A 22,856-nucleotide genomic window follows, 5' to 3' on the forward strand; every position below is an offset into this window, starting at 1 on the left:
CTTTTTAATTAGAAAATAGAATAAATACCATTTTTAATGAAATGAATAAACCAACAGCTTCCCCTTCAAAAGCCTAGACATTAGACATAGTCTGGGAAAGCGTCTACCTTTGGAACTGGCTAGTGATCTTTAATAATTTATAATGACACTTTCAGAGAAGGCAATGGCACCCCACTCCAGTACTCTTGCCTGGAAAATCCCATGGACGGCAGAGCCTGGTAGGCTACAGTCCATGGGGTCGCTAAGAGTCGGACACGACTGAGCGACTTCCTTTCACTTTTCACTTTCACGCATTGGAGAAGGAAATGGCAACCCACTCCAGTACTCTTGCCTGGAGAATCCCAGGGACGGGGGAGCCTGATGGGCTTCCATCTATGGGGTCACACAGAGTCGGACACAACTGAAGCGACTTAGCAGAGGCAGCAGAATGACATTTTACTTATAATAAGCTATTTAAAATATGTGATCATTCAGAGATGGCATGTGATGCTTAGGTTATGAAAACTGATATAACTTCTCTCAGTTTTCTACCTCACAATAGTAAAGTGAATCTAATCTTAAACTGCCTTTTTAAGCAGTTATTCAAATTAAAAAGAGTATTCATTTTCAAATGAATGTTGCATTATGCTGATGGTATACACTGCATACTTTTCCTTAATTTACTAATATTTATTAAGTAGAGTCTTAATCCCAACACTATTATTATTATTTAATAATAATATATGAATAGACAATTTGAATTATACGAATAGACTATTTTTATGAATTATATGAATAGACTTTTTTTTCAAGAGATGTACATATAGTTATTAGATAATCCCACTATATTATGAAATCACCTGTGAAGAAGTGTGTTAAGAACTAGAAAATAAAGAGCTTATGATTCCAGCACTTACTTGCTTTGCCTCAGGGTCTGGAGCTCAGTCAGAAACACCAATGAGATTTTCTGACTTCTGAGTTAGGCAACTCCAACTCCAAAAGTTGATGTTAGGCTCCAATTTTTCCTTGGAGCCCATATGAGTGAACGTTGTCAGGTGATGGGTTTGCCAGTCTAGCTCTCAGCAGAGTTTCAGTCTGCATGTAGAGAAGCATAGGGTGCTTGGAACAGAATTTCCTAACGAGGAAACTGCTGCACATTCTTCCATGTGGTTATTTGAAGGATGAAGCAATGACATCCTCCAAAGTGGCATCTCCTTTTTTCCCCCCTTTTTTACTTAGAAATTGCCCTTAGTGCTGGTAAGAGTGGATTTCCCAAAGATAGAAAGCAATCTAAAGTGACAAATAATTTGAAATTTTGAAATTTTCCTTTTTGTGGTCAGTAATCCCAACAGCTTTCTTTCCATTGGGGAGCCACTCATAATTCCTGAGTATTCATTCATTCACTGGAATGTATCAGATTTGGAAATTCCCAACTGCCATCCCTGCCCGGGATCCATTTCTTCACCATGCCAAGTCTTCTTAACCACAGAAGTCTGCGTTTAGAAGTGGGAAAGTTTTCTATTTCTTTCACACTTCAGGAGCAATAAGTTAAATACTTTGAAGAATGACTATCGTCAGAAGATGACGAAGGAGTGGATGCTTTTTAGTATTACCTAATGAGATGTTCTGAACTCTTCAGCAATAGCAGTATTATACTTAAAAACATTTCCTTCCCATAAAATTTTAAACTACAATTAGCTGGCTTACATTAGCAATTATCTAAACTTCTGTCTCTACATCCAATTCTACTCAACCTGTAAGGTTAACCATACCTGTCTACTTGCTGGAAAAAGAGAAAGAAGAAATGGCCAATTAATTACCAAGTGACGGAGAGATACTATTTGTGTTTGGGTTCAATTCTCTTTCATTTTTCAGGTATGAAATCCATCCTATTTCATCCCCAGAGAATAGGAAGCAGGCTTTTTACTGAGTTCTTTGGCAGGACTGGGGAGGTATCTTGTACTGTTGGATTAGCTGAGGGGGTTCCACGTGGGCAATCAAGCAGCACTGTTTAAATGACAGGGACTGAAAGAAATAGAGGAAGAAGGGTGAGAGGAGGCTGATGGGCAGTCGTGGGCTGGATGTTGGCTGTTTTTTCTTGTTACATTCTGGCAAGCAGTGAGACTGAATCCCTGCTCACCAACACTATGTAGTCCTTTACAGTTTACCAAGAGCTTCTATATACAATAACTCATCTGGCTTTCTCAATACTCCTGTGTTTCAGCAATGGCCAGTATACATAGTAAGCATTATTTTATATCATATTCCATTAAATTTCCAGGCTTTAGGTTGAACTACTGGGATTCAAATATTAATTCAGTCAGTTTCTGCCTGTGTGACTTTAAGTTATGTGAAGTGAAATATGTCAGCCACAGTAGGACAAATACTGCATAATTAGTTGTGTGAGGTATTGAAAATAGTCAATTTCATAGACCCATAGAATCAACTGGTGGTTGCCAGAGGCTAAGGAGAGGAGAGGAGGAAATGGAAAGATGATAATCAGTGGGTATAAAGTTTCAGTTAAACAAGATGAATATATCCTAGAATATATCTGCTATACAACATTTTATCTAAGGTAACAAACTGTATCATAAAATTAAAACTTTAAGAGGGTGGATCTCATGCTAAATGTTCTTATCACAATAAAATAAACTTTGAGAAAGATGAAAATGTACAACATAATACTGTTAAAGCAAATATGAGTGAATATATCATCTTAGGGAGGGAAACAACTTCCTAGGCATGATAGCAAAGATGGAAATCATATAAACATTACGAGTAAGAGCTAATATCTACTGAGGTCTTACTATGTGCTGGCCATGTACTGAGGACTTGAATTATCTTATTTACTCCTCAACCTTTAATCCTTTAGCTACAGTAAAAGCTGGATTTAGAAAAGGCAGAAGAACCAGAGATCAAATTGCCAACATCCTTTGGATCACAGTAAAAGGAAGAGAGTTCCAGAAAAACATCTATTTCTGCTTTATTGACTATGCCAAAGCCCTTGACTGTGTGGATCACAATAAACTGTGGAAAATTCTGAAAGAGATGGGAATACCAGACCACCTCACCTGCCTCTTGAGAAACCTATATGCAGGTCAGGAAGCAACAGTTAGAACTGGACATGGAACAACAGATTGGTTCCAAATAGGAAAAGGAGTATGTCAAGGTTGTATATTGTCACCCTACTTATTTAACTTCTATGCAGACTACATCAAGAGAAACACTGGGCTGGATGAAGCACAAGCTGGAATCAAGATTGCCGGGAGAAATATCAAAAACCTCAGATGTGCAGATGACACCACCCTTATGGCAGAAAGTGAAGAGGAACTAAAAAGCCTCTTGATGAAAGTGAAAGAGGAGAGTGAAAAAGTTGGCTTAAAGCTCAACATTCAGAAAACGAAGATCATGGCATCTGGTCCCATCACTTCATGGGAAATAGATGGGGAAACGGTGGAAACAGTGTCAGACTTTATTTTTGGGGGCTCCAAAATCACTGCAGATGGTGACTGCAGCCATGAAATTAAAAGACGCTTACTCCTTGGAAGGAAAGTTATGACCAACCTAGATAGCATATTCAAAAGTAGAGACATTACTTTGCCAACAAAGGTCCGTCTAGTCAAGGCTATGGTTTTTCCTGTGGTCATGTATGGATGTGAGAGTTGGACTGTGAAGAAGGCTGAGCGCCGAAGAATTGATGCTTTTGAACTGTGGTGTTGGAGAAGACTCTTGAGAGTCCCTTGGACTGCAAGGAGATCCAACCAGTCCATCCTGAAGGAGATCAGCCCTGGGATTTCTTTGGAAGGAATGATGCTAAAGCTGAAACTCCAGTACTTTGGCCACCTCATGCGAAGAGTTGACTCATTGGAAAAGACTCTGATGCTGGGAGGGATTGGGGGCAGGAGGAGAAGGGGACGACAGAGGATGAGATGGCTGGATGGCATCACCAACTCGATGGACGTGAGTTTGAGTGAACTCCGGGAGTTGGTGATGGATAGGGAGGCCTGGTAGCACACCAGGCCTCTCTTTCTGCAATTCATGGGGTCGCAAAGAGTCAGACATGACTGAGCGACTGAACTGAACTGAATCCTCAAATCAATCCCATTAAGTACGTATGATTGTTATCACCCTTTCATGAATAAGAAAAACAAAGCACAGGAAAGTGAATACTGTCGATTGTCTTGCCTGAATCCATTCTCCCCTTCATCGTTTCGAAGTGAATTCCAATTTTGTTCAGGTTTGTATCGCTTCCTCATGAATAACTTGTGACCCCAGAGGTGAACTAATTAGTATAAGCCAATCAGTGATTGGTTCAGGAATGAGTACATGATTGACTGATATTTGCTATATCTTCAAGTTAACTGTTCTGCCATCTGTATTCTGCTGTTAATATTTCCAGTAAATTTTTATTTAAGATATTACATTTTTTAGTTCTAGCAGTTCCATTTTGTTTTATAATTTCTATTTTTCCATTGAGATTTTCTATTTGTTCTTCTACAATGAGCATATTTTTATTTCTACTTGTTGTAGATGACAGAGGATGAGGTGGTTGGATGGCATCACTGACTCAATGGACATAAGTCTGAGCAAGCTCTGGGAGTTGGTGATGGACAGGGAAGCCTGGCATGCTGCAGTCCATGGGGTTACAAAGAGTCAGACACGATTGAGCAACTGAACTATATTTTAAGGGATATGAAGCATCTACTTTGGAACAAAAGAACGATTAGGAGGTTGAAAATGTGCTATTTTATAAACAGCTGTGTGACCTTGGGTTAACTATCACTTTAATCCTCTCTAATCCAATTTCTCTCCTATAGATATAAAAGCAGAAATCCCCTGGTCACAGAGGTCTTTCCAGTAGCCAAATATAAATGTATTTGAGTAACACAGAATTAAAGAGGATACAAATGTCAGGATGGAAAACACCAGATTGTCCAGTTAGAAATTCCCTCCAATTTATCCCCGCTTTTGTTCTCTGAGTAGTGACCACAGCTTGACGTTAGGCTTGGTTCCAATGTCCCCACAGGCAGAGTGATTTCAAAGGTGCACATTGCTGGGCACGGCCATCATGGATGTCAGTGATGGGTCCACTTTGTAGGCGTTCCCACTTATGGCTGCGTTCATTCAAATGTTCCTTCCCCACCTAGGCCTATAGTAACAATTGAGTGGAAAGAGGCAGGGAGGGAACTTTAAAGAACATGAAGTTATCAAAATGCAGAATAATCCAAATGATTAACTCCAAGGGGCAGGAGGTGTAGTCTGAAAAAAGACTGAAGAGTTTTGGTGAGAATACGTGCTCCAAAACATCTTTCACCATCTTTTTTTTAATTTGTATCTTGTTACAGTGAATTCCACTAATTAGAGACTGATTTACTGTACGTTGATTTTAGAAAATTGGAAATACCTTTCAGATCAGATCAGTCGCTCAGTCGTGTCCGACTCCTTGCGACCACATGAATTGCAGCACGCCAGGCCTCCCTGTCCATCACCAACTCCCGGAGTTCACTCAGACTCACGTCCATCGAGTCAGTGATGCCATCCAGCCGTCTCATCCTCTGTCGTCCCCTTCTCCTCCTGCCCCCAATCCCTCCCAGCATCAGAGTCTTTTCCAATGAGTCAACTCTTCGCATGAGGTGGCCAAAGTACTGGAGTTTCAGCTTTAGCATCATTCCTTCCAAAGAAATCCCAGGGCTGATCTCCTTCAGGATGGACTGGTTGGATCTCCTTGCAGTCCAAGGGACTCTCAAGAGTCTTCTCCAACACCACAGTTCAAAAGCATCAATTCTTCGGCGCTCAGCCTTCTTCACAGTCCAACTCTCACATCCATACATGACCACAGGAAAAACCATAGCCTTGACTAGATGAACCTTTGTTGGCAAAGTAACGTCTGCTTTTGAATATGCTATCTAGGTTGGTCATAACTTTCCTTCCAAGAAATAAGCGTCTCTTAATTTCATGGCTGCAGTCACCATCTGCAGTGATTTTGGAGCCCAGAAAAATAAAGTCTGACACTGTTTCCACCATTTCCCCATCTATTTCCCATGAAGTGATGGTAGGGATCAAGACCATCCCCATGGAAAAGAAATGCAAAAAAGCAAAATGGCTGTCTGGGGAGGCCTTACAAATAGCTGTGAAAAGAAGAGAAGCCAAAAGCAAAGGAGAAAAGGAAAGATATAAGCATCTGAATGCAGAGTTCCAAAGAATAGCAAGAAGAGATAAGAAAGCCTTCTTCAGCAATCAATGCAAAGAAATAGAGGAAAATAACAGAATGGGAAAGACTAGAGATCTCTTCAAGAAAATCAGAGATACCAAGGGAACATTTCATGCAAAGATGGGCTAGATAAAGGACAGAAATGATATGGACCTAACAGAAGCAAAAGATATTAAGAAGAAATGGCAAGAATACACAGAAGAACTGTACAAATAAGATCTTCACGACCCAGATAATCACAATGGTGTGATCACTGACCTAGAGCCAGACATCCTGGAATGTGAAGTCAAGTGGGCCTTAGAAAGCATCACTACGAACAAAGCTAGTGGAGGTGATGGAATTCCAGTTGAGCTATTCCAAATCCTGAAAGATGATGCTGTGAAAGTGCTGCACTCAATATGCCAGCAAATTTGGAAAACCCAGCAGTGGCCACAGGACTGGAAAAGGTCAGTTTTCATTCCAATCCCAAAGAAAGGCAATGCCAAAGAATGCTCAAACTATTGCATAATTGCACTCATCTCACATGCTAGTAAAGTAATGCTCAAAATTCTCCAAGCCAGGCTTCAGCAATATGTGAATCGTGAACTTCCTGATGTTCAAGCTGGTTTTAGAAAAGGCAGAGGAACCAGAGATCAAATTGCCAACATCCGCTGGATCATAGAAAAAGCAAGAGAGTTCCAGAAAAAATCTATTTCTGCTTTATTGACTATCCCAAAGCCTTTGACTGTGTGGATCACAATAAACTGTGGAAAATTCTGAAAGAGATGGGAATACCAGACTATCTGACCTGCCTCTTGAGAAATTTGTAGCAGGTCAGGAAGCAACAGTTAGAACTGGACATGGAACAACAGACTGGTTCCAAATAGGAAAAGGAGTATGTCAAGGTTGTATATTGTCACCCTGCTTATTTAACTTCTATGCAGAGTACATCATGAGAAATGCTGGGCTGGAAGAAGCACAAGCTGGAATCAAGATTGCGGGGAGAAATATCAATAACCTCAGATATGCAGATGACACCACCCTTATGGAAATACCTTTAGGACGGTTAAAGAATCAAGAAGCATTCACCTGGGGTGTGAATTTCCTCAATCAGGCCACTTTCCTCTTAATACCTGAAGTTTCTCGCACTCAGGGAACAGGACTGTGATTGGCATTAAGAGGATCCTGGTGGCAAGGGGGTTACTGTACTTGGGGGAGGGCCTGGTGGGGAACAGGCACAGAGAAAGCATTCATGAATGGCAGAGAAGTGTAAAAGTGGAAGTATGAAAATAGAAAATGTTAATGATAACTTATTGAATTCCAAATGACTCTTAAGGCCTATCCTTCTTCCATTTCTTTTTTCTTCCTTTGCTGTATGCTCTCTTGCTCAAAGGAACTAGGAAAGCTGAGACTACAGTTAAACTACATCATAGGTGAATTTGTTTTTTATACGTTAGTAGACTATAAGCTAAAAACCACCTATTATTGTGATGGCCAAATATCTTCCAAATTCCACAGGGCCTCCTTACAAGAGAAACTGTTTGGGATATAACTTGTTCATGACTTGGAAGTTTCCAATAATATCTAGTCAATAAATATTTACTGGGTACCTCCTATGAGCAGGTATTGCTAGGTTCTGAAGTTACAGTGAAGACTGCAAGACAGCACCTCTGTTTTCACAAAGCTTAATCATCATGTTTATATTTCAAAGGTCATTCATATGCAGAAAGTGGGTTGGAGGAAAGCAACATTGGAGCCAGAAGATCATCTTGGAAGCAATTTCAGAAATGTAAGGAAAGAGGAGGTCTGTCATCTTCACTGAACATTTCTGAGTGGAAGGGCATTAGAAAGACTTTTTTTGTTGTTGTTCTTCTGTATTTTCAGCAGAACTTGTATTTTGATTAGTGGAATAATGGGCACTCTTTGCCTCTTTGTAGGTTTATAACTGGTTTGGTTTTAATATTCTATACCAACATCTGCTAATCTTTGGCTGAGGAATGGACAAAGAGAGCCCTCAGGCAGAACATTCAGGTGCTGGCAGTTGAAAGTTCTATCCTGCATTGAAGTGATAAGGGTAAGATGGCATGGTTTAGGGCACACTTATCTAGTGTCCCCTATTGGGGCAGGCAGTGACTTTGAGATTCCCCCTACAAGTTCTGGGAAGATCATGGAACCAAGGACATTGTCTTAGCCTTGTCCACTTAGACACCACTCTCAGCCATTTCTAATCAACTGTCTGGGTGTATATCACATGATCTGGGGACCCACATTTTGAGAAACACATCTCCAGTCCTTTGCATAGCATTGGTTGAAACAAACAAACCATAAACATTGATTTAAATGGTAGACATACAATTTGTTTATGGAACAAGTTTGTTTTCATGTTCTCTATCATGTCTGTCTTCATTTCACACTTTAAAAAGTCTAGCTTCTCAGACTCAGAGATTAGTGAACAAATCAGTGGATAGAGTAGGAAGGGGGAAGATGGGACTAGAAAAATAGGGACGGGACTAAGAGGCAAAAACTATTAGGTATAAAATAAGCTACAAAAGGGACCTCCTTGGTAGTCCAGTGGTTAAGGCTCTGCACTTCCACTGCAGGGGGCATAGGTTTGATTCCTGATCAGGGAACTAAGATCCCACATCCCACATTCCATGTGGTATGGAAAAAAAATTTTTTTTAATTAATTAATTAAGCTACAAGGATATACTGTACAAGCAGGGAATATAGTGAATATTTTATAATAACCAGAAATGGGGTATAACCTTTAAAATTGTGAATCACTATACTATACACCTGTGACTTATATAATATTGTACACCAACTATACTTCAATTAAAAAAAGAAATCTGGCTTCCTTTAGTGCATTAGCATTTAGCCATCCTTCCTCAAGGTTCTAACACTTTTAGAAAATATTCCTAAGCACCTACCTTGTGTAAAACTCTTCCTTGAGTGCTGTGGGGGCCACAAAGATGACCAGGAAGAATGCTGGCCCTTCCTTCATAGAGTATTTCTTTTAACCTATTCTGACTTTATTGAAATTTCTTTAATCTTCTGTTATTAATTCCCTAGTTCTACCCTCTCTAGCTCCCCACTGCCTCTGAAATATAAACTTCCAGGCTACGATAGACTGTTACACTAATAGTCCCTGAAGAATCACACCATTACTAGGCTAGCCCCCTCCCACACTGATTCTGAGTTTGGCCACGCGACTTAGTTTTAGCCAGTGGACATTATCGAACACAATGCAAACACAGACTTGATAAGTGCTTGTGCATTTCAATAGTCTTTTCGAACACTGCCACACAGGGAAGTCTGGTCCAGACTCCTTAAGGATGAAAGCTCCTGGAGAGAGAAGTCCAGCTGAGCCTAGCATCTAGTGGTCCTCCCAGGAGAATGGAGCCATAAGACAGCCCAAGCAAGATCAACAGAAGAACCTCCCAGCCTTGCCACAAAATCGTAAAAAATAACTATTGTTTAAGTCAAAGATTTGGTTGTTTTGTTATGCAGCAATTGGTAATTGAAATATATGCCTTATTTTCAAGGCCGTTCTCCGACTCTGTCATGGAAGAATTCCATTTCAGTCCTAAAGGTCTCCAGCCAACTTTCCAAGCTGCTATATTAAAGTCTATTCTGCAAGAAGGAAGAGCCTGGGCTCTGGCATCAAGTGGTTCTTGGCTATGGGGCTTTGGACAATTTACTTAACCTTTCTAAGCATCAGTTTTTCTGCATTAGAGCAGTGTTTCTTAAAATGTAGTCTACTTGCATCAGAAATACTATGCGCTTTTATTAAAAAAAAAAAAGTCTTGGGATTTCCCTGGTGGTCCAGTGGCAAAGACCATGTTCCCACTGCAGGGGGCCCAGGTTCGATCCCTGGTCAGGCAACTATTAATAGACTCCACATTCCCCAACTAAGACCTGGCACAGTCAAATAGAGAAAATAAATAATTATTTTTTTTTAATAGTCTTAAGCAGCTATTTTTATAATATCTGGAACAACGGCTATTAAAACAGCTGGAACAATTATTTATAACTGGAAACAATGTCAACATATATTAACTGGTGAAAGCCTATGATATATTCATATAATGGAATACTTCTCAGCACTAAAAAGGACAGAACTACTGATACATTAACATGATTGAATCTCTCAAATATAATTTTGAGCAAAAGAAGCCAGACACAGAAGAATATATATTACACAGTTCTAGTAATACCTATTTTAAGTCTCAGAACAGGTAATACTGATTTGTGATTATCAGATGAAATAAACTAATGAAATCAGAGTAGTGATCACCTCTGACTGGGAGGTGGGAAGGACTGACTGCAAAGAGGAACAAGGGGACAGGATGTCATGATGGAAATCTGTATCTTGATTTGGGTGTAGGTAACAAAAATTCAGGCATCTGTCAAAATATTAACCTGTACACTTAAAACCTCTGCATTTTCATATGAAAATTAGACCTCAATTTAAAAAATGGATTGCAGAAATAATGCAGATTTGGGCCTGCTTTATGGGCTGAATGGGCTTCCCTGGTGGCTTCAATAGTAAAGAATCTGCCTGCAATGCCGGAGACCTGGGTTTGATCCCTGAGTTGGGAAGATCCCCTGGAGAAGAGAATAGCAGCCCACTCCAGTACTCTTGTCTAGAGAATTCCACGGACAGTGGAGCCTGGCTGGCTACAGTCCATGGGGTCGAAAAGAGATGGACACAACTGAGGGACTTTCACTTTCACTATTGGATGAATATTTAAATGGCTTTCTCAAACTTATTTCATCTCTTCTATGGAGAAGTTGGAAAGCTGAGAATATATTTCCCTGGTAGTTCTGTCAGTTAGGTGTATTCATGAGAGATTTGGGAAGTGGAAAGAAGGTAACTCTATTTTGCCATCTCTCCACGGAGCTTCAGGCCAATAAGTGGGCTCCAACAAATGCTGGCAGGGGCCAGACTCCACACTCTACTGTGGCTGGTGGAGGGGGCGGTGTTAAGGACAGCAGTGACAGCCTAACAAACAACAGGGGCAGACTGACAGGCCAGCAAACCTAGATCTCAGCTACACTGGAATGACCTTGAGACCAAAAGCCAAGTGGTTTCCTCTTCTCCAGCCCTTTCAGTGATTTTGTAAAGTCTTCATTCCTTATCCTAAATCTCCTTCTGCTTGATATACCTGGAGGAGTGTTTGCTTCCTGCACTTGAGACAGGCTAGGGCCTGGGACCCTTTGTTGCAGTGCTGCAATGCTTGTACCTGGACAAACCTTCCTCAGCAACTACATGGGACTAAAAATACCTGCATGTAGTTGGGGCAAATTCTGGATAAAAGATACAAAGAGACTAAAAAAAAACAACCAACTGCCACTTTTGAAGAGCAGGGAACAAAAGCAGGATACTGAGGATGCCCCCTATACACATCACCTAAGGGGTGGGCAACCACCTAAGCCACCTCTCTGGCCGGAGCCCTGGACACATCTCTACCTTCAACCCAAACAAGGAATAAGCTCCAAGCTTGCCCCCACTCAGGGAGAGAGCAAACAAGGGAACCTGTTTGTTCTTATTTCCCCTGCCACAGTAGGGGCCCCAATAAAGCCTGTCCTGAATTTCTTAGGGCCCCAATAAAGTCTGGCCTGAATTTCTTAGGGCCCCAGAAAAGCCTGGCCTGAATTTCTTGTCTGGCCTCTGATCCTTCTATTAAGGCAGCCAAGAACCCTGGTCAGTAATACACTGAACACTACTACAGAGCCCTCCACAACACAGACCTAATGAAGTAATGATGGAACCTAGTGATTCTATCACAGGGAGTGACTGAGGCTCACATGAGATCTTATAGTTTAAAAGAAGGCATGTGACAGAGTATATGCTCAGAAAGTCAAGTAGCAACTAATTATTGGGGTTACAGAGAAGGCAATGGCACCCCACTCCAGTACTCTTGCCTGGAAAATCCCATGGATGGAGAAGCCTGGTGGGCTGCAGTCCATGGGGTCGCTGAGGGTCGGACATGACTGAGCGACTTCACTTTCACTTTTCACTTTCATGCATTGGAGAAGGAAATGGCAACCCACTCCAATGTTCTTGCCTGGAGAATCCCAGGGACGGGGGAGCCTGTGGGGCTGCCATCTATGGGGTCGCACAGAGTTGGACACAACTGAAGTGACTTAGCAGTAGCAGTAGAGTTAAATTATTGAGATTGTTTAAGTGAGTGAAAGTCACTCAGTCGTGTCCAACTCTTTGCAACCCCATGGAGTGTATAGTTCATGGAATTCTCCAGGCCAGAATACCAGAGTGGGTAGCCTTTCCCTTCTCCGGGGGATCTTCTCAACCCAGGGATCTAACCCAGGTCTCCTTACTGGACAAGAAAAAAAAATAAGAATAAACGAAAGCCTAGGTGTGTGGTGCAAACATATACTTTTTGAAACAGGTCAACCAAACTCATTTTTCCCTGCCTAAATTGTCATGGCTTGAGCTACTGCCGTCAGGTGAAGCCAAATGTGCTGCCCTAGCCATTGCTCTTTGGACCAGAGACTGGTGAAGGTGCCAAAGGGCACCAGACTAAGGCTGAGCAGAAGGGAAGTTGCCCTAGAACAGTTTGGTTAGATCTCAGCCAACTCTGCCCAACAGCCTTCTGACATGGTCTCTCACATCAGCTCTCTGCCTAGTACAATCCCATCTCCAAAGGGCTTTGAAGTCTCACAACCATGCTTCAGATTAAGTTGGGTTCCTTACTCCCCTTGTGCTTTTTCCTTGGAACCACTCTCACAATTGCAATAGAATATTTTATAATTAATTAATACTTCTCTTCCACACTAGATGTAAGCTCAGTGAGAGCTGACATTTGTATATATTGTTCATCACTCTATCTCTGGTGTCTAGTTCAGTGCCTGGCACATAGAAGGTGCTTAGTGAATTTTTATAAATGAGCAAACTAACCAATACAAGCTCATAACATCATTGCTAAGTATGGTGGCTCCTTGGAAAAGCATCAACCTGGGCAATCTTAGGTCTTTGTGGTGGCGCATTCACCTCAGGTCTAATTTACCTATTTAATCTGCAGGTTGACAATGTTCAAGATTAAAAAAAAAAAAAAAAAGTAAGATCCTGGCACTTGTGATGGGCAGACAGGAGATTCTACAGGTCCTGGGGCCACTGGGCTGAGGGATTAGATTCAGGTGGAGTTTTTGTCTTACCCCTAAAGTAATACTATACATGTTATTTTCACAATGTTTTCTGCACTTATCATCCCCACTGTTATGTTAGTATAAAATATATAATCATTTGGTAAGTTAGACCAAAGGCATAAGTTGATCATTGTTTTGGAACAATCTAAACTTTATCTTGGAATGAAGCAGGGCAAAGACTAATAGAGTTTTGCCAAGAAAATGCACTGATCATAGCAAACACCCTCTTCCAACAACACAAGTGAAGACTCTACACATGGACGTCACCAGATGGTCAACACCGAAATCAGATTGATTATGTTCTTTGCAGTCAAAGATGGAGAAGCTCTATACAGTCAGCAAAAACAAGACCAGGAGCTGACTGTGGCTCAGATCATGAACTCCTTATTGCCAAATTCAGACTTAAATTGAAGAAAGTAGGGAAAACCACTAGACCATTCAGGTATGACCTAAATCAAATCCCTTATGATTATACAGTGGAAGTGAGAAATAGATTTAAGGAACTACATCTGATAGATAGAGTGCCTGATGGACTATGGACTGAGGTTCATGACATTGTACAGGAGACAGGGATCAAGACCATCCCCATGGAAAAGAAATGCAAAAGCAAAATGGCTGTCTGGGGAGGCCTTACAAATAGCTGTGAAAAGAAGAGAAGCCAAAAGCAAAGGAGAAAAGGAAAGATATAAGCATCTGAATGCAGAGTTCCAAAGAATAGCAAGAAGAGATTAAGAAAGCCTTCCTCAGGGATCAATGCGAAGAAATAGAGGAAAACAACAGAATGGGAAAGACTAGAGATATCTTCAAGAAAATTAGAAATACCAAGGGAACATTTCATGCAAAGATGGGCTAGATAAAGGACAGAAATAGTATGGACCTAACGGAAGCAGAAGATATTAAGAAGAGATGGCAAGAATACACAGAAGAACTGTACAAAAAAGATCTTCACGACCCAGATAATCACGATGGTGTGATCACTGACCTAGAGCCAGACATCCTGGAATGTGAAGTCAAGTGGGCCTTAGAAAGCATCACTATGAACAAAGCTAGTGGAGGTGATGGAATTCCAGTGGAGCTATTCCAAATCCTGAAAGACGATGCTGTGAAAGTGCTGCACTCAATATGCCAGCAAATTTGGAAAACTCAGCAGTGGCCACAGGACTGGAAAAGGTCAGTTTTTATTCCCATCCCAAAGAAAGGCAATGTCAAAAAATGCTCAAACTACTGCACAATTGTACTCATCTCACACACTAGTAAAGTGATGCTCAAAATTCTCCAAGCCAGGCTTCAGCAATACGTGAACCATGAACTTCCAGTTGTTCAAGCTGGTTTTAGAAAAGGCAGAGGAACCAGAGATCAAATTGCCAACATCCGCTGGATCATGGAAAAAGGAAGAGAGTTCCTGAAAAACATCTATTTCTGCTTTATTGACTATGCCAAAGCCTTTGACTGTGTGGATCACAATAAACTGTGGAAAATTCTGAAAGAGATGGGAATACCAGACTACCTGACCTGCCTCTTGAGAAATTTGTATGCAGGTCAGGAAGCAACAGTTAGAACTGGACATGGAACAACAGATTGGTTCCAAATAGGAAAAGGAGTACGTCAAGGTTGTGTATTGTCACCCTGCTTATTTAACTTCTATGCAGAGTACATCATGAGAAATGCCGGGCTGGAAGAAGCACAAGCTGGAATCAAGATTGCCAGGAGAAATATCAATAACCTCAGATATGCAGATGACACCACCCTTATGGCAGAAAGTGAAGAAGAACTAAAAAGCCTCTTGATGAAGGTGAAAGAGGAGAGTAAAAAAGTTGGCTTAAAACTCAACATTCAGAAAATGAAAATCATGGCATCCCGTCCCATCACTTCATGGGAAATAGATGGGGAAACAGTGGAAACAGTGTCAGACTTTATTTTTCTGGGCTCCAAAATCACTGCAGATGGTGACTGCAGCCATGAAATTAAAAGACACTTACTCCTTGGAAGAAAAGTTCTGACCAACTTAGCATATTCAAAAGCAGAGACATTACTTTGCCAACAAAGGTTCATCTAGTCAAGGCTATGGTTTTTCCTGTGGTCATGTATGGATGTGAGAGTTGGACTGTGAAGAAAGCTGAGCACCAAAGAATTGATGCTTTTGAACTGTGGTGTTGGAGAAGACTCTTGAGAGTCCCTTGGACTGCCAGGAGATCCAACCAGCCCATCCTAAAGGAGATCAGCCCTGGGATTTCTTTGGAAGGAATGATTGTAAGGCTGAAACTCCAGTACTTTGGCCACCTCATGCGAAGAGTTGACTCATTGGAAAAGACTCTGATGCTGGGAGGGATTGGGGGCAGGAGGAGAAGGGGACGACAGAGGATGAGATGGCTGCATGGCATCACTGACCCGATGGACGTGCGTCTGAGTGAACTCTGGGAGTTGGTGATGGACAGGGATGCCTGGTACGCTGCGATTTATGGGGTCGCAAAGAGTCGGACACGACTGAGCAACTGAACTGAACTGAACTGAAACTTTATCTCAGTAAAGACTAAATGTGAAACATCTTGGACAATAGTATGAGCCATATCCTAGAGAACCAATTATGAAAACCTGGGAAAGGAAGAGAAAAAACCCTCAAATTTAGAAATATTTCTGTTAGGCTTGCTAAAACTACTTTACTGTGCATAACAACAGAGGTATCGTGACCTGACAACTGATAACCTTACAATAGAGCCTTCTCGTTCACATTTGTGAGAAGTTTCATTATGAATACTTTACTGACAAATTGTGAATTTAAAGCCACATTTTTTATGTTAAAAAGGATCAAAATGTATTAATATAAATTCCCAGGACTGAAGATTTTAGAAATAATTCTGTATACTCAAGGAAAGGAAAAAGCTGTTTAAGATTGTCTAAACTAATTTGGAAAAAAGTACAGTGGGAAATAGAAATTAATCAGCTAGAAGACAATTGCCCTCTGTAATTATGATAGGACTTAATCTGTTAGGAGAAGGCAATGGCAACCCACTCCAGTACTCTTGCTGGAAAATCCCATGGACAGAGGAGCCTGGTAGGCTGTAGTCCATCGGGTCACAAAGAGTCAGACACGAGTGAGCGACTTCACATTCAAAGTAAGAAAGACCAGAAACAAGTCCTACTGGTTCTCAAGCTTCCTTGTCCATTCTTGCAGGTACCCTATCTGGTACTTTTCACCTGCACCTCAGGTGGCTGCTGCTACAAGGACTGTGTGAGACACTGGGCATACCAAAGGGTCTGAAAAAAAATTAACCAGTTTCTGGTGGCACGCTTGGTAAAGAATCTGCCTGCAATGCAGGAGACCTGGGTTCAATCCCTGGGTTGAGAAGATCCCCTGGAGAAGGGAACAGTTACCTACCCCAGTACTCTCACCTGGAGAATTTCAATTTGGGCTTAGTTTGTTATTACAAGTACACATTTATCAAGAACAGATTCAGAAAAATCAAATAAACTGTAACTTTTGTGTGACTGGGAATTTCAAAAGATTTTCATTTACAAGGAAATAGCAGCACCCACATTTTCCACCCAAAGCAAAGTCAGTTCTTATGACAGCTTAGAGCATCCCAGAAAATTCCCTTGGCTCTTCTGAAGTTTCTTAGATAGTAGAATCTCATCTCCAGTGAAAACACCGGTCAGTACCTTCCTGCAAATTCTGTATACTCCTGCTCTGAAGCCAGAGGAATTAAGTAAGGCTCTTGCTTTCTGCGGGAGCTACTTACACACGACTCCTGTTTCTGAGCATGCTGAGTCTCTAGCCAGTCTCTAGATGGGTGCAAAGAAGAATGAGACCCAACACTGTCTTCAAGAGACCAGTCACTTGACAGGATATTTACTGCTCTGGATTAATAGGTTCAGAGCCTATGGTACCAACTCCCTGTGAGGCTTAGAAGAGAAAATGCACTTAGCCCAGAGCCTGGGAGACGACAGCTGCTCCAAAATGTTAGCCATTATCATCATTATGGATCGGAAATTTTGGAACCTTATCTCTGAAATCATTTTTGATGTAACCTTCATCTCAGAAGCTTTATTTCTAATCTCTTAGAATTCACAGGAATAATAAGCAAATAAACTGGTTCTCAAGGAAACTTTTCTTTCCTTCTAAAGAAAAGGTGGCAGTAGAGGCTCACAGTTTGTTTTTCTCTTCCCACTCTTTATGGTTTTCCTGAAAATATTCATCACATGACTGAGCAACTGAACAATTCATCACACACTAACACTGTGAGACATTATGCTGAACACAGGATATTACATAGTCTTGGTTCCTGTAGCACCTGTGACTCAACGGTAGGGAACCTACTGAACAAATTACACAAACATTACTAATAATTCAATGACAAAAGAAGGGCTTAACAGAAGCGCTATGAAAACACAAAGCAGGGTAGGAACTGAGCCAGTTTGACAGGTCAAGAGAATATCCTTGAGCAAGTCATGGTTAAGCAGAATTTTGAAACACGGGTAAGAATGAACTAAACCAAGACTTAGGGAGAGGTTGACGCACCACTGCAAGCAAAGGGAACAGTAGGAGCAAGGTCTGTGAAGCAAGGCAAGTTTACTGTTTGCCAGTGCTTGTGTGCATCTTTGGTTTTATTTGTTGTTTTTACTTTTCTTTATGGACTAAAATCATGGGACTTATTAAGTCTAAACATGATGTTACAGAAAAAATTGGAATGGAAATTCTGGGCACTAGTCATTATCTAGGCAAGTTATTATCACTTCTATGTGTATATATGACATCTTAAGTCTTTAACATTTAGGGGCTTCCATTTCTTCACATGCAAAATGAAGGTCTTAGAATAAATGATTTTTAGGAAGATTCTAGGAACCTTGTACACTCTTAGGGGATTAACAGACATGCTTTACCATCTGAGCCACCAGGGAAATCAACAGAAATATACTGGGTATTTACTAGACCTTCCTCTCTTGGGTATACTGTGTTTCTAGGGTATGACCTCCCCCACACTCATGAGCATAATTGATTGGTTTGAGGGTGTGAACTTACTCAATTGGGCCAAGCAGATTTTATCACTGGGGAATTTTAAAGAGGCTAGTTCCTGGAATGAAGGAGATAAAAACTGGGAAGCTGTAGGGAAACCACTTTCTTCCCACGGGGTAGACTAAGCAGAAAGGAGGATTTCAGAAAGAAAAGAATGAAACATTGGCAGAAAGAAGCTGTCTGGGCACTCGCCCTAAGGTCAGCTATATGCCTGTCCTTATATTACACATAATACCTCTATATCCTTTTAATAAATTCTTTTTTTCTCATAAGCTAGCTTGAATTATACAGTGGATCATTGCAGGTATTATGTTTGTCTAACAACGTGTTTCCCCACCCACTCTTTGGATTTCCTAGGGAATTCCTCCTCTAATTTTCATGAGTAGGATAAATCATCATAATACTCCCTTCAAGGGTGAGTCCATGATAATAGGGTAGTCAATTAGGGCATTCTATCTGCATGGACACAATGATTGCTGGTATGTGGGCACATGACCCAGGAAAGGCCAATCAGTGTCTTCCCTGAGATTGATACAGGAAGTTGGAAAGTTCTTTCTGTTAGGTAGGTAGAATAGGGAAAAGGAGTCCAAAATGGCGGTGGCTAAAAGACAAGGAAGGTCTGAGGACCAGAGTGAAGACTTCAGGCAGAACAAACAGCACTCCTGGCTAAGCCCAATTTGCATAGGGCAGGCCCAGGTGGAGGAAAAAACATATAAAAGGAGGAGCCAAAGCGCTTTCTCACGGACTCTCTCTCCCGCTTGCGTGCGCACTCTCTCTCTCACTCTCTCTCTCTCTCCCTCCCCACACATTCCTCCACTCTCTTCTCTTTGAGTCTTGGATTCTCCTGCTATCTTCTAAATAAAATGGAGCTGTAACACTGATTTGCCTAAGAACTGCAGCACAGTTTGTCCAAGACCTGAGAGCTGTGATGCGCCGAGGGCTTTAATGTCCATTGCTCCAAATCTTTGTTGTGACGAGACAAAGAACCGAGGAACATACACTCGTGTGACATTTCCACTTAGGTGGGAAAACTGAGATGATGTGCATTAGGGACTCAGCCACTATTTTTACTTCTTTGTGAAGAGGCCCTGTCTGCAGAAGGACACACCGAGCAGAGACAAGAGAAACCCAAGAGATGGCAGGAGGGCAAGAAAGACCTCTGAAACACTGAACCTTAGATTCTACCCTGTCTAAAGCCAGATCCATTCCTAGATTTTCCAGTTATGTTAGTCAATCATTGCTTTGTTTAAGCCAACTAGAATTGGATTTCCATCACTTGCAGTCAAACAGCCATGACTCATGTAAGTTCACTTTTATTAACTTGCCTCCAAAATCCTAACTAAAGGAGCAGTATAAGAAAACACAAGGTTTTAGGAAGTCTTGGATTAAGACAACTGTTTGTAAAGAATTAGAAAGACCACTATTTTGGCAGGGGCTCCCAACCCCATAACTGCTTCCAGTCCATTTCTGGTCTCCATTATGGGTTGAACTGTGTCCTCCCCCACCACCGTCCCCCTCCAAAAAAAGATATGTTGAAGTCCTATTCCAAAGAATCTCAGAATGTGACCTAATTTGGAATTACAGTCACAGACGATATAATTGATTAAGATGCAGTTAAATTGCAGTAGGGTGTGCCCTGAATCCATTATGACTAGTGTCCTTATAAGATGGCCATATGAAGACAGAAACCAAGAGAGAATATCATATGAAGATGGAGGATTAGAGTGATGCATTTATATGCTAAGGAATGCCTAGGGCCACCTAGCTAGCAGAGAGGCATGGAACAGATTCTCCCCTAAGACCCATCAGAAGGAACCAAATCTACCAATTTGGTTGGCAATGAGTTTCTGTTATTTTAAGCCACCTAATTTGTGGTACCTGATTGTGGCAGCTCTAGAAACTAACACAGTCCTCAAATAATGACATGCTATTTGGAAGACAGCTGCGGGTTTAATAAAAAAAAAAAAGGTGCTGCACTCACTGCCTTCCATCAAGGTTCTAATTTTATGTAGGTCAGAATAACTTGCATGTGTGCTCAGCTGCAAAGTCGTGTCCAACTCTTTGCGACACATGGACTACAGCCCCCTGGGCTCCTCTGTCCATGGGATTTTCCAGGCAAGAATACTGGAGTGGGTTGATATTTTCATCTCCAGGGGATCTTCCTGACAAAGGGATTGAACTTGCATCTCCTGCAATGGCAGGCAGATTCTTTACCACTGAGCCAACTGGGAAGTCTTATCATGGCAGAGGGGCTTGCATAACTCAATGAAGCTATGAGTCATGCCTTGCATGGCCAGCCAAGACAGATTGGGTCATAGTGAGGAGTTCTGACAAAACATGGTCCACTGGAGGAGAGAATGGCAAACCACTCCAGTATTCTTGCCGAGAGAACCCCATGAACAGTATGAAAAGGCAAAAAGATATGACACGAGAAGATGAGCTCCCCCAGGTTGGAAGGTATCCAATATGCTAATGGGGAAGAGCAGAAGGCAATTACTAACAGCTCCAAAAAGAATGAAGTGGCTGGGCCACAGTGGGAATAACACACAGCTGTGGATGTGTCTGGTGGTGAAAGTAAAGTCCAATGATGAAAAGAACAACATTGCACAGGAACTTAGAATGTAAGGTCCATGAATCAAAGTAAATTGGACATGGTCAAGCAGGAGATGGTAAAAATGAACATCAATGTCAGAGGAATCAATGAACTAAAATGGGTGAGAAATGGGCGAATTTAATTCAGATGACCATTATATCTACTACTGTGGGCAAGAATGCCTTAGAAGAAATGGAGTAGCCCTCAAAGTCAACAAAAGAGTCTGAAATGCAGTACTTGGGTGCAATCTCAAAAATGACAGAATGATCTTGGTTCGTTTCCAAGGCAAACAATTCAACATCACAGTAATCCAAGTCTATGCCTCAACTACTGATGTTGAAGAAGCTGAAACTGATGAGTTCTATGAAGATCTATAACACCTTATAGAACTAACAAACACACACACAAAAGATGTCCTTTTCATCATAGGGGATTGGAATGCAAAAGTAAAGTCAAGAGATACCTGGAATAACAGGCAAGTTTCACCTTGGAATATACCAGGGCAAAGGCTAACATTTTTGTCAAGAGAACACACTAGTCATAGCAAAAACCCTTTTCCAACAACACAAGAGAAGACTCTACAATGGACTTGACCAGATAGTCAACACCAAAATCAGATAGATTATGTTCTTTTTATATATATAAATTAATTTCTTAATTGAAGGATAATTATAGAATTTTGTTGTTCTCTGTCAAAAACGAATCAGTCATAGGTATACATCTATCCCCTCTCTTTTGAACCTCCCTCCCATTTCCCTCCCCATCCCACCCCTCTAGATTGATACAGAGCCCCTGTTTGGCTTTCCTGAGCCATACAGCAAATTCCTATTGGCTATCTATTTTACATATGGTAATGTAAGTTTCCATGTTACTCTTTCCATACATCTCACCCTCTCCTCCTCTCTTCCCATGTCCATAAGTCTATTCTCTATATCTGTTTCTCTATTGCTGCCCTGTAAATAAATTCTTCAGTACCATTTTTCTAGATTCCGTATTTGTGTTAGAATACGGTATTTATCTTTCTGACTTACTTGACTCTGTATAATAGGTTCTAGGTTCATCCACCTCATTAAAACTGACTCAAAGTCATTCCTTTTTATGGTTGAGTAATATTCCATTGTGTATATGTACCACAACTTCTTTATCTATTCATCTGTCAATGGATATCTAGGTTGCTTGCATGTTCTAGCTATGATTATGTTCTTTACAGCCAAAGATGGAGAAGCTCTATACAGTCAGCTGGAATAAGACCTGGAGCTGACTGTGGCTCAGATCAAGAGCTCATTATTGCAAAATCCAGGCTGAAATTGAAGAAAGTATGGAAAATAACTAGGCCATTCAAGTATGACCTAAATCAAATCCCTTATGATTATACAGTGGAGGTGACAAATAGATTCAAGGGATCAGACCTGGTAGACAGAATACCTAAAAAACTATGGATCAAAGTTCATAACACTGTATAGGAGGCAGTGATCAAAACCATCCTAAAGACAAAGAAATGCAAGAAGGCAAAGTGGTTGTCTGAGAAGGCTTTACAAATAGCTGAGGAATGAAGAGAAGTGAAAGGCAAGGGAGAAAGGGAAAGATATACCCAAATGAATGCACAGTTACAGAGACTAGCAAGACTAGATAAGAAGGCCTTCTTAAATGAACAATGCAAAAAAACAGAGGAAAACAAAAGAATGGAAAATACTAGAGATCTCTTCAAGAAAAATGGTTATATCAAGGGAACAGTTCACGCAAGGATGGCACAATCAAGGACAAAAAATTGTAAGTAACTAACAGAAGCAGATGGAGAAGGCAACAGCACCCCACTCCAGTACTCTTGCCTGGAAAATCCCATGGATGAAGGAGCCTGGTAGGCTGCAGTCCATGGGGTCGCTAAGAGTTGGACACGACTGAGCGACTTCACT

General features: G+C 41.2%; 1 long non-coding RNA gene across 2 annotated transcripts in view; it reads right to left on the reverse strand.

Annotated features, from left to right (window-relative positions):
• Positions 1-22,856, reverse strand: part of LOC112583892 — a 79,307-nt gene that overhangs the window by 52,167 nt on the left and 4,284 nt on the right. Inside the window, exons 3-4 of one of the 2 annotated variants that reach the window (XR_006549883.1) lie at positions 1,800-2,004; positions 386-1,074 (exon numbers count right to left, since the gene is read on the reverse strand). The exons of the other annotated variant lie outside the window; for it this stretch is intronic. This is a non-coding gene — a long non-coding RNA (uncharacterized LOC112583892). Of the gene's footprint in view, positions 1-385; positions 1,075-1,799; positions 2,005-22,856 lie in introns of those variants that run through there. 2 annotated transcript variants of the gene reach the window in all.

This window comes from Bubalus bubalis, chromosome 3 (assembly GCF_019923935.1).
Source record: "Bubalus bubalis isolate 160015118507 breed Murrah chromosome 3, NDDB_SH_1, whole genome shotgun sequence".
Lineage (NCBI taxonomy): Eukaryota > Metazoa > Chordata > Mammalia > Artiodactyla > Bovidae > Bubalus > Bubalus bubalis.